The following is a 15,661-nucleotide window of genomic DNA, read 5'->3' on the forward strand; positions in this document are numbered from 1 at the left end:
TTTTTTAGTTTGTTCCTTTTTTTCTTTTTAGTTTTTTATTGGTTTTTACCTTTATTTTAGCTTATTTTTCATTTTTTTCCTTTTTTTTAGTTTTTTTTTAGTTTTTAGTTTTTTTAGTTTTTTACCTTTTTTTAGTTTTTTTAGTTTTTTTAGTTTTTTAGCTTTTTTATTTTTTTTATTAGTTTTTAGTTTTTTTTGTAGTTTTTGCCTTTTTTTAGTTTTTTCAGTTTTTTTTTAGTTTTTAGTTTTTTACCTTTTTTAGCCTAACCAGGATTTGAACCTGGGACCTTCATTCTCCGTTCTGACACCCTCTCTCACCGAGTGACTACTCCAGCATGTTCATTTTGGTGTTTTAAATGGTATATTATTAACCAAATTAATGTGTTTTACAATATACTAAGCATCGTCATAACAAAAATGACGAAAACTAATTTCATGACGTCAGCCGACACAGAAACATAACGTCACCTGATCCACAGATCCACAGACAGACAACTTATTTTTATATACTAGCTGTTGGGGTGGCGCTTCGCGCCACCCCAACACCTAGTTGGTGGGGGCGCTTCGCGCCCCCCCCAAGCCCCCCCGCGCGCGTAAGTCGTTACGCGCCATAATAGTTACGCGCCATTGTAGTTGTGTCCCTATGTCCCACCTGTGAATATAGATAGATAGATATATATATATATATATATATATATATATATATATATATATATATATATATATATATATATATATATATATATATATATATATATATATATATATATATATATATATATATATATATATGGTTTTAACTACGTAAAACTTGCGAATATACAACATTCTTTGCTGTCCCATTGTCTTTGCATATAAATAGATTGTCAGGTTTACCGACTCTTGAACATGCAACATATAATGGTCCATGGGAAAACAATCTGTATTCAGATCTATACCTCATGATTCTAATGATTGCCCTTGAGCTTTGTTGATGGTGATTGCTAATCGACCATTCCCTGTCCCGGTGTCCCGGTCGTCATTTACATCCCCCTGTTTCCCCCGGTGTCCCCGTTGTAGTTGTGTCCCTGTGTCCCGGTCGTCATTTATATTCCCTGTGTCCCGGTCGTCATTTGTATCCCGGTGTCCCGGTCTGTATATACATTCGTTTTTTAGTTTTGTTTTTCTCCTTTATTTTTTTCCTTTTTTTTTCTTTTTTAGCTTATTTAGATTTTTAGATTTTTTAGTTTTTTTATTAGTTTTTAGTTTTTTTTTCTTTTTAGTTTTTTTGTCCCGGTCGTCATTTATATCCCCCTGTTTCCCCCGGTGTCCCCGTTGTAGTTGTGTCCCTGTGTCCCGGTCGTCATTTATATTCCCTGTGTCCCGGTCGTCATTTGTATCCCGGTGTACCGGTCTGTATATACATTCGTTTTTTAGTTTTGTTTTTCTCCTTTATTTTTTTCCTTTTTTTTTCTTTTTTAGTTTATTTAGATTTTTAGATTTTTTATTAGTTTTTAGTTTTTTTTTCTTTTTAGTTTTTTTGTAGTTTTTACCTTCTTTTTAGTTTTGTTAATTTTTTTTTTTACTTATGTCCTGGTCGTCATTTATACTCCCTGTGTCCCGGTGCTTTGTTGATTGCTAATCGAACATTCCTTTCTTTTGTCCTGGTCGCTTTCTCTTTGAGTTTCGTCATTTATTTTTTTCTTTTTTAGTTCTTTTAGTTTTTACCTTTTTTAGTTTTTTTTAGTTTTTTAGATGAAAATTTTTTTTAGTTTTTTCCTTTTTTTCTTTTTAGTTTTTTATTGGTTTTTACCTTTATTTTAGCTTATTTTTCAGTTTTTTCCTTTTTTTTAGTTTTTTTTTATTTTTTATTTTTTTTAGTTTTTTACCTTTTTTTAGTTTTTTTAGTTTTTTTAGTTTTTTAGCTTTTTTACCTTTTTATTAGTTTTTAGTTTTTTTTTGTAGTTTTTGCCTTTTTTTAGTTTTTTCAGTTTTTTTTTTAGTTTTTTATTGGTTTTTACCTTTATTTTAGCTTATTTTTCAGTTTTTTCCTTTTTTTTAGTTTTTTTTAGTTTTTAGTTTTTTTAGTTTTTTACCTTTTTTTAGTTTTTTAGTTTTTTTAGTTTTTTAGCTTTTTTATTTTTTTTATTAGTTTTTAGTTTTTTTTGTAGTTTTTGCCTTTTTTTAGTTTTTTTAGTTTCTTAGCTTTTTTATTAGTTTTTAGTTTTTTTTGTAGTTTTTGCCTTTTTTTAGTTTTTTTAGTTTTTTACTTTTTTTATTTTTTTTATTAGTTTTTAGTTTTTTTTGTAGTTTTTGCCTTTTTTTAGTTTTTTCAGTTTTGACGTCACCTGATCCAGTTTTTTCAGGTGACGTCACCTGATCCATCCACAGATCCACAGACAACTTATTTTTATATATATAGATATAGATCTTCTATATATATAAAAATAAGTTGTCTGTGGATCTGTGGATCTGTGGATCAGGTGACGTCGGGTTTGTCCGCATATGACGTCTGAATTATTTCACACTAATACAAAATAAGAAAAAAAACTAAAAAAGGTAAAAACTACAAAAAAACTAAAAAGAAAAAAAAAACTAAAAAAGCTAAAAAACTAAAAAAAAACTAAAAAAAGCTAAAAAACTAAAAACTAAAAAAAACTGAAAAAACTAAAAAAAAGGCAAAAACTACAAAAAAAACTAAAAACTAATAAAAAAACTAAAAAATCTAAAAAACTAAAAAAACTAAAAAAAGGTAAAAAACTAAAAAAAACTAAAAACTAAAAAAGAAAAAAACTAAAAAAAGGAAGACTGAAAAATAAAAGAGAAAAAGAAAACTAAAAAAATATGAATAAAAATACAAAAAAATAAAAAAGATAAAAACTACAAAAAAACTAAAAAGAAAAAACGAAAAAAAAACTAAAAAAGCTAAAAAAAAAAAGGTAAAAACCAATAAAAAAACAAAAAAGAAAAAAAGGAAAAAAAACTAAAAATTTTTTTCATCATATAATATGACGTCTGAATTATATCATCATATACCAATTCAAAAACGAATGTATTCAAGCCGATGCAGCTGAGTTGATAAGGCGTTCACAGGGAATATAAATGACGACCGGGACACAGGGACACAACTACAACGGGGACGCCGGGGGGCAGAGGGGGATATAAATGACGACCGAGACACCGGGACACATGGAATATAAATGACGCCCGGGACACTCAAAGAGAAATCACAGACTGGGACACCGGGACACAAATGACGACCGGGACACAGGGACAAAAGGGGATGCCGGGGGGCACAAGGGGATATATAAATGACGATGGCGACACAGGGAATGGTAGATTAGCAATCACCATCAACAAAGCTCAAGGGCAATCATTAGAATCATGAGGTATAGATCTGAATACGGATTGTTTTCCCATGGACCATTATATGTTGCATTTTCAAGAGTCGGTAAACAATCTATTTATATGCACAGACAATGGGACAGCAAAGAATGTTGTGTATTCGCAAGTTTTACGTAGTTAAAAACATATATATATATATATCTATATTCACAGGTGGGACATAGGGACACAACTACAATGGCGCGTAACTAATATGGCGCGTAACGACTTACGCGCGCGGGGGGGCTTGGGGGGGGCGCGAAGCGCCCCCACCAACTAGGTGTTGGGGTGGCGCGAAGCGCCACCCCAACAGCTAGTATATATATATATATATATATATATATATATATATATATATATATATATATATATATATATATATATATATATACTAGCTGTTGGGGTGGCGCGAAACGCCACCCCAACACCTAGTTGGTGGGGCGCTTCGCGCCCCCCCAAGCCCCCCGCGCGCGTAAGTCGTTACGCGCCATATTAGTTACGCGCCATTGTAGTTGTATCCCTGTGTCCCACCTGTGAATATAGATAGATTTATATATGTGTTTCAAACTACGTAAAAATTGCGACATGTATTGCGTATTGCGACATTGTATACAACATTCTTGGCTTTCCCATTGTCTGTGCATATACAAAGCCGTATGTACTAATAATGACGTCATATGCAAACACTCTTTTTACAAACAAATAAACATGCATACACACAACTCGTTTTTATATAGATAGATAGATACAATACAAATTAACTGCGTAAAACTTGCGAATATACAACATTCTTCGCTGTCCAATTGTCGCTGCATATAAATAGATTGTCAGGTTTACCGACCCTCGAACATGCAACGTACAATTGTCCATGGGAAAAACAATCAGTATTAAGATCTATACCACATTTTTCTAATGATTGACCTTGAGCTTTGCTAATGGTGATTGCAAATGCTAATCGAATCGGGAATTGCAATCTTTTAAATTGAAAAGGAAGATCCGTTGGAATCATGGGAATGTGAGGAATAAGAACAGCCTCACCCTCAAAAGGCCCTGTCAAGATTGTGGCCTCTATTAGGTTTTCCATTGTATTTTTTACGGCAAGTCGCGTGCCATTGCAAAGCTTTGGTGGGTTGATATTTCTTAAAAGTATTATTGGTACGCCTATTTTTAGTTGTAGCACGTATGGTGGAAACCCTGAAGGATCTATGGAATTTAAAAATTCAGATGGATAATTAACCGCTTCATTTGGTTCCAAAACTGTGTCGACTGACTTGTAAAGGACTGCCTGGTCTCGAATCTTGGTCAAAACAATATTGTTGATTTCGTGGACGTCTATATTTTTGGGTGCGAGAATCGCTCTTTCACTTAACCATTTATTATTTTTATAATTTTTTAGAATATTCGGAAATACTTTTTCAATCAATTCATTTTTGGACGTCACTAAATTACAGAAATCAGCAGGTAGTTGTGTACGTCCTGAAATTGAGTCTACTGGGAACTTTCCGTTTCCAATTGCCAGATATTGATCTGAAAATGTTTGACCAGAGTCATCGTTTTGAAATCGGACACGCATATTTGTAGTTAATTTTAATATTTTTACGTGTGCCCATAAATTAGAATTTTTCAGGCAAGCATTCATTTCGTCTGCAGGAGTTGATCTAGGTATTATAGGTAATGTTTGCCTGAAATCTCCCGCAAGCAATATTAATGTGCTGCCAAAGGGTTTCGACTTCCCTCTCAAATCTTTCAAGCATTGATCCAGAGCCTCGAGCGATTTTTTGTGTGCCATTGTGCACTCATCCCAAATAATAAGTTTGCATTGCTGCAATACTTTACCCATCCCAGATGATTTGGAAATATTGCACGTGGGAGTTTCTGTAGAATGCAAATTCAGAGGCAATTTCAAAGCGGAATGAGCAGTTCTTCCACCAGGCAGCAATGTTGCGGCTATTCCGGACGACGCAATTGCCAACGCTATATCATTTTTTGATCGAATTGATGCCAGAATCAGTTTTATCACAAACGTTTTACCAGTACCTCCTGGCGCATCCAAAAAGAAAATTTCTCCAACGTTGTTATCGACACAATGCATTATCGTATCATAAATGTCTTTTTGTTCCGACGTTAACTTGGAAATGTTATTTTGTACATACGACAATAGATCACTCGTACTGTAACTTTGTTCACGATCCAATTCTACACATGTCGAAACAGCAGCGATACGGTTAGGTGAAGGCATTCCCAAATCCTGAAGAGGTTTGTTTGCCATACGTACGCACAAATCTTCTATAATAACTAAAGTGTAGTTATAAATTTCTGATGTAAAATCAAAAGTCATATCTGACGTCTCTAACTGTTTTCGATGGAGTATATCTTCGGACATTTTTGACTTATATTTTTCCCATAACTCTGTAGGAGCTGATGGAGAGCAAGTTGTTAAAATGATGCTAAACAATGCACGAATTTGACTTGGGGTTGACGTTTCGCACGCGTCATTGATGCAGTTATCCCAGTGTTGGTCATTCTCCAATAAATTCAGAGCTTGGCATGCACTACGGTAAGTGTCATGTATAGTACCGTTTACAGTTCTCAAATACTCAAAGGATGTCGGACCGGGTACATTCACCAAAAGCAGGCGTAGAAAGAAGCATTCATGTTGATTGGGGTGAACGGTGTAGAGTCTTCCTATCGTGGTATCTTTGAAGATGGTAGGTTGGCCGTCGACTGACTTAACCTGTTTTCGACGTTCAAATACTTTATTTTTAGTATTCCACGTGTAATACGAAGGCACTTCAGTATACAGCAGTTTTTTTGCAAAAGAATCATTTTTGCAAAGCGAAAAAAAGCTGTTAATGTTGTATCCGGTGGATTCAGGGCTCTTTGTTGCACGTTGGTTTCCGTGAAATAAACACGTTGACCATTCTGTAAATGTACCGCTAAGTGAACAACAGCTGGACTACGTTCATGTATCGGAAATGAAAGAATTCGCCAAACAGCTTCATTACTGCTTATGTATCTTCCAGCCTGATATTGTACGATTTCGTCGAAATCTTTGATTTCGGGCTGCAAGCCAAAAACTGCCATGTCACTGCCTTTGTTGACGTATTTACATATGTATTTGATTGCCTTTACGGAGTTACAGTATTCAAAGTTTATGTGTGCATTAAATGTTTTTGATACTAATGGGGAATATGGAACAACCCACTGGTTATCTACTTCGATGGTGGTACCGTTACGCTTCTTTATTATTGCTGTTTTACCGCCATCTTCAGTAGATCTTCTTCTATATTGTGGGTAACCATCATTGCCAGTAATTGTGTTGGATACTAAAAGTCGAGGATATTGCTTTGTGCACCGCAAGGTCCATGTATCATATTTTTTACAATAATATCATGTAACCCCTTATCGACATTTTTATCAGGTATTTGAGCGGAAATCACATCATCAATTTCGTTCGAAGTAATTTTTTTATGTAGCCAGATTAGTATATGTGCCTGTGGCAAACCTCGTTTTTGCCATTCCACTGAGTACATCCAGCATCGCACTGACCCAAACACTTCAAGTTTTACTATGTAGTTTATCAGTGATTTCAACTTTTGCCGGAAGACACGGGCCGTAATGTCATGCCTATGAACCACCGATTGTCCTTGAAGTAAAAGCTGCAGTATCTCGTCCCAAGATTGATTACATGTAACTGTAATAAATAAATCTGGACGACCATAGAGACGAACATACGCAATAGCATCTTGAGCATATTCATGCATATGACGGGGACTGCCAGCATATGACGAAGGTAAAATTGTTAATCTTCCAACGTTTGTGGTATTACCGTCATTTATAACTGCATCTCGCAAATGAATGTATTGTTCAGAGCGGAGCTTGGTCTGATTCAGGCGGATATATAGCAAACGTTCTGATTCAATTTTAGCATACATATCAACGACAAATTGGTGAAACAATTCACGGCATTTTAAAATATAATTTTCTTCATCCTGCCGAATCATTAGTCTATAGGAATAATAATGCATTGCACTGCATTTCTTATTCATTTCTTTGTTAGTGGCTGGATTCATCAATTTAATATTAAAGTGATAGCCGTCGGCTCCATCCCAAAAAATGATAGGATATTGTAGGGCATCGTAGCATCGATGAGTTTCAGCAATTCTTAACAACTGAGCGTTTCGCTTATGAAGAATAATATCTCGAGGTAAAAACTGATCACCAACCATAACGATTGCCACTTCGTCGATAGTTGGAGCATTGTATCTACGCACATGTTGGCCAGGAGACGTTTTGTCAGCGGAAATAACAATTTTATGCGTATCAGTAGGCATCAAATTGATGGCTGTTTTGAACAGACGCACTAAATTATTATTTTCATGGAAAAGATGTTGCAATTGGGAAACGATTGTCCTTTCAACGTTGGGAGAAATTTCGCAACGTGCATTCGATTCAGAATTTCTATCACTGATGAAGTACAATTGTAAAAATTTATGATTCTTGCCTGAGAATGGTAGAAGGGACCCTGATCTATGATAAATTTGCATTTTACTTTGAAAGTAGACATAAATTGAACTGGATTTTCGATTTGGGCTCCAAACGACGTCATTTGGAAACATGAGTTGTATTTTCTGATTTGTGACAAAAAACGCTTAGATTCTAACGTAGTTCCAGTAAGGAAAGTCTTCAATGGCTCTGGTGGTGCAGCCAATAGAGGAAGTTTAACTTTTCCTGAGGCGCAACACATTCCCATTGTTTCACCATTGAATTTCAAGGCCTTGCAATAGGGACAAATTTTAGACATTGTCCCGATTTGAACACATCTACTCAAGCTATAATCATCGACTGGGCTGTACCTGAATGCCAGGCGATAACTTTCAGGTTGCTCTGATTCCTCGGCACGCTTTCTTTTCTTACTTTCTCTATCAGCAGCAAGCCTGATTTCTTGCTGTTCTTGTGATTCCTCGGCACGCTTTCTTTTCTTACTTTCTCTATCAGCAGCAAGCCTGATTTCTTGGTGTTCTTGTAATTCCTCGGTACGCCTTCTTTTTTCACTTTCTCTTTTAGCAGCAAGTCTGCTTTAGCGTTGCTCTGGTAGTTCCTCGGCACGCTTTCTGTTCTTTCTTTCTCTATCAGCCTCAAGCCTGTTTCCTTGCTGTTCTTTTGATTTCTCGGCACGCTTTCTGTTCTTTCTTTCTCTATCAGCCTCAAGCCTGTTTCCTTGCTGTTCTTTTGATTCCTCGGCACGCTTTCTTTTCTGACTTTTTCTATCAGCAGCAAGTTTTTTGGCAGAGACTCTTTGAGCATCTTCATCGGCTTTTGCCATTGTAAGTTCATCAGTCATTTTAAACTTAAACATTAATAGATTTCTACGTGAACATATATGTCTTAAATATCTTTAATGACGTCACCGTCATAGCAAAAATGACGACAACTAACTTCATGACGTCAGTCGACACAGAAATATGACGTCACCTGACAGACAGACAACTTATTTTTATATATATAGATGATACTAGCTGTTGGGGTGGCACCACCCCAACACCTAGTTGGTGGGGCACTTCGCGCCCTCACCAAGCCCCCTCGCGCGCGTAAGTCGTTACGCGCCATTGTAGTTGTGTCCCTGTGTACCACCAGTGAATATAGATATATATATATATATATATATATATATATATATATATATATATATATATATATATATATATATATATATATATGTTTTTAACTATATAAAACTTGCGCATATACAACATTCTTCGCTGTTTCATTGTCTGTGCATATAAATAGCTTGTCAGGTTTACCGACTCTTGAACATGCAATATATAATTATCCATGGGAAAAACAGTCCGTATTCAGATCTATACCTCATTATTCTAATGATTGTCCTTGAGTCCTTGAGCTTTGTTGATGGTGATTGCTAATCGAACATTCCCTGTGCCCCGTCGTCATTTATATATCCCCCTGTGCCCCCTGGCGTCCCCGTTGTAGTTGAGTCTCTTTGTCCCGGTCGTCATTTATATTCCCTGTGTCCCGGTCGTCATTTGTGTCCCGGTGTTTTTTTCTTTTTAGTTTTTTACCTTTTTTATTTTTTTCCTTTTTTGTAAGTTTTTTTCTTTTTAGGTTTTTTCTTTTTTAGCTTTTTTCGCGCCATATTAGACGAATGTATTCAAGCCGAAGTAGCTAAGTTGGTAAAGCGTTATGTTCCAGGTTCTAGGTTCGAGAGGTTCCAGGTTAGAACCTTGGCTTTAGCATTAATAGAAAAGAAAAAAAATTAAAATAGGTAAAAACTACAAAAAAAACTAAAAAGAAAAAAAACTAAAAAACTAAAAAAGCTAAAAAACTAAAAAAAAACTTAAAAAAAGGTAAAAAACTGAAAAAGAAAAAAAACTAAAAAAAAAAGGTAAAAACTACAAAAAAACTAAAAAGAAAAAAAACTAAAAACTAATAAAAAAATTAGAAAACCAAAAAACAAAAAAAAAACAAAAAAAAAAGATAAAAACTAAAAAAACTAACAACTAAATCAGAAAAACAAACTAAAAAAGAGAAAAAAACTGAAAAATAAAGGAGAAAAAGAAAACTAAAAAAAATAAAAATTAAAATTAAAAAAAAACTAAAAAAGGTGAAAACTGCAAAAAAAACTAAAAAGAAAAAAGAAAAAAAACTAAAAAAGCTAAAAAAAAAGGTAAAAACCAAAAAAAAACTAAAAAGAAAAAAAGGAAAAAAACAAAAATATAAATGACGACCGGGGCACTCAAAGAGAAATTACAGACTGGGACACCGGGACACAAATGACGACCGGGACACAGGGAATATAAATGACGACCGGGACACAGGGACACAACTACAACGGGGACGCCGGGGGGCACAGAAGGATATATATATGACGACAGGGACCCAGGGAATGTTCGATTAGCAATCACCATCAACAAAGCTCAAGGGCAATCATTAGAATCATGAGGTATAGATCTGAATACGGATTGTTTTTTCCCATGGACAATTATATGTTGCATGTTCAAGAGTCGGTAAACCTGACAATCTATTTATATGTACAGATAATGGGACAGCGAAGAATGTTGTATATTCGCAAGTTTTACGTAGTTAAAAACATATATATATATATATATGTATATATATATATATATATATATATATATATATATATATATATATATATATATATATATATATATATATATATATATATATATATATATATATAAATATATATATATATATATATATATATATATATATATATATATATATATATATATATATATATATATATATATATATATATATATATATATATATCTATCTATATTCACAGGTGGGACACAGGGACACAACTACAATGGTGCGTAACTAATATGGCACGTAACGACTTACGCGCGCGGGGGGGCTTGGGAGGGCGCGAAGCGCCACCCCAACAGCTAGTTTTTATATATATATATATATATATATATATATATATATATATATATATATATATATATATATATATATATATATATATATATATATATATATATATATATATATATATATATATATATATATATATATATATATATATATATATATATATATATATATCTATATATATATATATATATATATATAAAATAAGTTGTCTGTCTGTCTGTCTGTGGATCAGGTGACGTCATGTTTCTGTGTCGGCTGACGTCATGAAATTAGTTGTCGTCATTTTTGCTTTGACGGTGACGTCATTAACGGTATTTAAGACATTTGTTCACGGAAAAATGTTTAATTGTAAAATGACTGAAGAACCTACAATGGGGACGCCGGGGGCACAGGCGGGATATATAAATGACGACCGGGACACAGGGATTGTTCGAATAGAAATTACAGACCGGGACACCGGGACACAAATGACGACCGGGACACCGGGACACAGGGAATATAAATGACGACCGGGACACTCAAAGAGAAATTACAAACTGGGACACCGGGACACAAATGACGACCGGGACACAGGGAATATAAATGACGACCGGGACACAGGGACACATCATTAGAATAATGAGGTATAGAACTGAATACGGATTGTTTTTCCCATGGACAATTATATGTTGCATGTTCAAGAGTCAGTAAACCTGACAATCTATTTATATGCACAGACAATGGGACAGCGAAGAATGTTGTATATTCGCATGTTTTACGTAGTTAAAAACATATATTTATATCTATCTCTATTCACAGGTGGGACACAGGGACACAACTACAATGGCGCGTAACTAATATGGCGCGTAACGACTTACGCGCGCGGGGGGGCTTGGGGGGGCGCGAAGCGCCCCACCAACTAGGTGTTGGGGTGGCGCGAAGCGCCACCCCAACAGCTAGTATTTATATAAAAATAAGTTGTCTGTCTGTCTGTCTGTGGATCAGGTGACGTCATGTTTCTGTGTCGGCTGACGTCATGAAATTAGTTGTCGTAATTTTTGCTTTGACGGTGACGTCATTCAAGATATTTAAGACATATGTTCACGTAGAAATCTATTAATGTTTAAGTTTACAATGACTGATGAACTTAGGTAGTTTTACGTAGTTAATGACTGATGAACTTAGGTAGTTTTACGTAGTTAAAAACATATATATATATATATATATATATATATATATATATATATATATATATATATATATATATATATATATATATCTATATTCACAGGTGGGACATAGGGACACAACTACAATGGCGCGTAACTAATATGGCGCGTAACGACTTACGCGCGCGGGGGGGCTTGGGGGGGGGCGCGAAACGCCCCCACCAACTAGGTGTTTGGGTGGCGCGAAGCGCCACCCCAACAGCTAGTATATATATATATATATATATATATATATATATATATATATATATATATATATATATATATATATATATATATATATATATATATATATATATATATATATATATATAGATGTATAAAGGCTCCATGTTTTTTTGGGGTGGTCGGGGGGGTGGAATTGGTGTCATAGGATTTAGATAAGATCTAGATAAGTCACGAGTTTGAGAAACTCCTTTAGAGCCTTAATTTTTGAGGAAAAAAATATTCACATGAGTGATGTCATATTTATGAGCAACTTTAAGAGGCTCTATTCGAATTTCTCAAAAATTCCTTCTCACACCTTTAAGTTACGGTTCTATGGCACCTGAAAAAATTACTATTTTCAAAATAATGTTGAATGAAAAATATTCCTTACTAGGCAGTATCTATGACAACCCAAATTTCGTATTTTAACTAAAATGGAGGATTGTCCGCTCTTTACTAGGTTATAGCTGCTGCCACAACCATACATAAATATCATTTATTATAAAATTTATGGACTGGACATTATTCATGGGCTGGAAATTTTCAGAATATGAGATTTTCAGAAATTGTCTCTTCGAACACAGAATATATATAAAAAAAATATACATATAACGAACAAATAAATAAATGAATCCAAATACGAGATGTATATAAATTCGTACTTTATGCAATCCATTAAAAAATCCAATATCTTGCAGTTGAAAATGGTCACAAAGGGGATGGTGTTGGATGATAATAGACTTCGAATACTTTGGACAGCTTGCAAGACATCCTCAGGGGACTTCGGCTGGTCCATAGAGTCCGTTGCACTTTCAATGATTTGCTGGAATTGCTCTGTATACGACAGAGATTCTTCATCTTAAATGTTATAAATGGATAAATTTTCTCAATAATATTAAACAGGAGGTGATTATAGTAACTATAAAAACAACATTAAATTAGAAATAGTCATAAATCCCGACCAGATCCGGTGACATTGGGGGAGTTGGAGGGGGAAACCTAAAATCTTGGAAAACGCTAAGAGTGGAGGGATCGGGATGAAACCTGGTGGTAAAAATAACCACAAGTCCTAGATACGCGACTGACATAAATGGAACAGATCCACTCTCTTTAGGGGAGTTGGGGAAGGGGGAGAAGGGTTAATTCTTTTTTTTTTTTTTTTTTTTTTTTTTTTTTTTACAATATCGAAGACTATATTAGGCCTATATCAAATGAGTTTTTTTTTTTTTTTACAATGTCGAAGACCTATATCAAATGAGACAAATAAATTGAAAATCAAAGCAGTTGTTATAAGCCATAATGATGTCATCATTTAAAATTGTTTTAAAAAGAACTGGTTTATCAAAATCGTGTAAATGTAAAATTTATTATTATTTGTAAATGTGTTTTAGTTTCATAACAAAACGACACAGAACTCCAAAAAAAACAACAAAGGATTAAGAAATAAAATAATTTAGCCACCCATTTCGTCAGAGCGGAACTAATCTATATATATAAAAATAAGTTGTCTGTATGTGGATCTGTGTGTGGATCAGGTGACGTCATGTTTCGACTGACGTCATGAAATTAGTTGCCATCATTTTTGCTTTGAAGGTGACGTCATTCAAGTTATATAAGACATATGTTCGCGTAGAATTCTATTAATGTTTAAGTTTACAATGACTGATGAAGATGCTCAAAGAGTCTATGCCAAAAAACTTGCTGCTGATAGAGAAAGTAAGAAAAGAAAGCGTTCCGAGGAATCACAAGAACAGCAAGAAAACAGGCTTGCGGCTAAAGAACGCAAAACCGCGCAGTTAGATGAAAATCCACCTGGACAGCGAGAGTCAAAACATATCAAAACTGAAAATGATAGCGATGATGATTGGGTTTGGGATTTTGACTTGGATAAGGTCATCAATGCCTACCAGATTTAAGTTAAAAAAATAAAGGTTCGTCGATATGTACTTCATAGTGACGCTGAAAAATAAAGAAGAAAAAGAAAAATGAAAAAAGAAAAAAGGTAAAAAACTAAAAAAAAACTAAAAAGAAAAAACACTCAAAGAGAAATTACAGACCGGGACACAAATGACGACCGAGACAGAGGGAATATAAGTGACGACCGGGAACCTCAAAGAGAAATTACAGACTGGGACACCTGGACACAAATCACGACCGGGACACAGGGAATATAAATGACGACCGGGACACAGGGACACAACTACAACGGGGACGCCGGGGGCACAGGCGGGATATATAAATGACGACCGGGACACAGGGATTGTTCGAATAGAAATTACAGACCGGGACACCGGGACACAAATAACGACCGGGACACCGGGACACAGGGAATATAAATGACGACCGGGACACTCAAAGAGAAATTACAAACTGGGACACCGGGACACAAATGACGACCGGGACACACGGAATATAAATGACGACCGGGACACAGTGACACATCATTAGAATAATGAGGTATAGATCTGAATACGGATTGTTTTTCCCATGGACAATTATATGTTGCATGTTCAAGAGTCAGTAAACCTGACAATCTATTTATATGCACAGACAATGGGACAGCGAAGAATGTTGTATATTCGCATGTTTTACGTAGTTAAAAACATATATTTATATCTATCTCTATTCACAGGTGGGACACAGGGACACAACTACAATGGCGCGTAACTAATATGGCGCGTAACGACTTACGCGCGCGGGGGGGCTTGGGGGGGCGCGAAGCGCCCCACCAACTAGGTGTTGGGGTGGCGCGAAGCGCCACCCCAACAGCTAGTAAGAAATAAAAATTATACTTAGAAAACTCCTTAAAATTGTAATAATAAAAAAAACTTTAATCTTAATAATGGGGGCCCTTTGGATACAACCAGATAGATAAGGAGTATACTATTTGAGTTACTGATCCCTCAAGACATTATTACTTGCACCTGGGTGATACATTATACTTTAGGGAGTTGTTTACTACGTAATTGTTTGCCTATGCAAATCAGACCTGACTTACGCAAGACTTGTAACTGAGGATGGCAATAAATGTCCGTACCAATACAGTGAGCTGGACTCAAGCTGTTCGGGCAGGGTTGGTAATTTAAAGGACCGGATGAAGTCTGTGTTCCGTACTCTGTCAAGCCATCTAACGTGTTCAATTTTGTGGAGGTGTTTTATCTGGACATTATCTGGCTTTATCATTTGTGACTGAGTCAAAGGCTAAGTTTCTGACGAGTACACCACAACGCTCACTACCGAGGCCGAGTATATACGAGCTGTCGTGATACGTCTGATCAGGAGTTTGTGGAATATTGTCCTCAGAAAACGACCAAAAACGACATTCTTCTATGCCACCATTGCTGATATCTCTGCATCTACACTTATTTCCATTTGAGCTGAAGATTGAACCAAGATAGATGAACTGTTTGACTATCCCAACATTTTTGTCACTTACTTCTATAGATGTCAGGGGG

At 35.1% G+C, this 15,661-nt stretch overlaps 1 protein-coding gene across 3 annotated transcripts in view; it reads right to left on the reverse strand.

Moving 5' to 3' along the window:
* Positions 1 to 15,661, reverse strand: part of LOC136031048 (importin subunit alpha-4-like) — a 149,275-nt gene that overhangs the window by 121,648 nt on the left and 11,966 nt on the right. Inside the window, exon 3 of one of the 3 annotated variants that reach the window (XM_065710256.1) lies at positions 12,869 to 13,064. The exons of the other annotated variants lie outside the window; for them this stretch is intronic. The gene's annotated coding sequence lies outside the window, so the exon portion shown is untranslated. The remainder of the gene's footprint in view (positions 1 to 12,868; positions 13,065 to 15,661) is intronic. 3 annotated transcript variants of the gene reach the window in all.

This window comes from Artemia franciscana, chromosome 9 (assembly GCF_032884065.1).
Source record: "Artemia franciscana chromosome 9, ASM3288406v1, whole genome shotgun sequence".
In the NCBI taxonomy this organism is placed as follows: Eukaryota; Metazoa; Arthropoda; class Branchiopoda; order Anostraca; family Artemiidae; genus Artemia; species Artemia franciscana.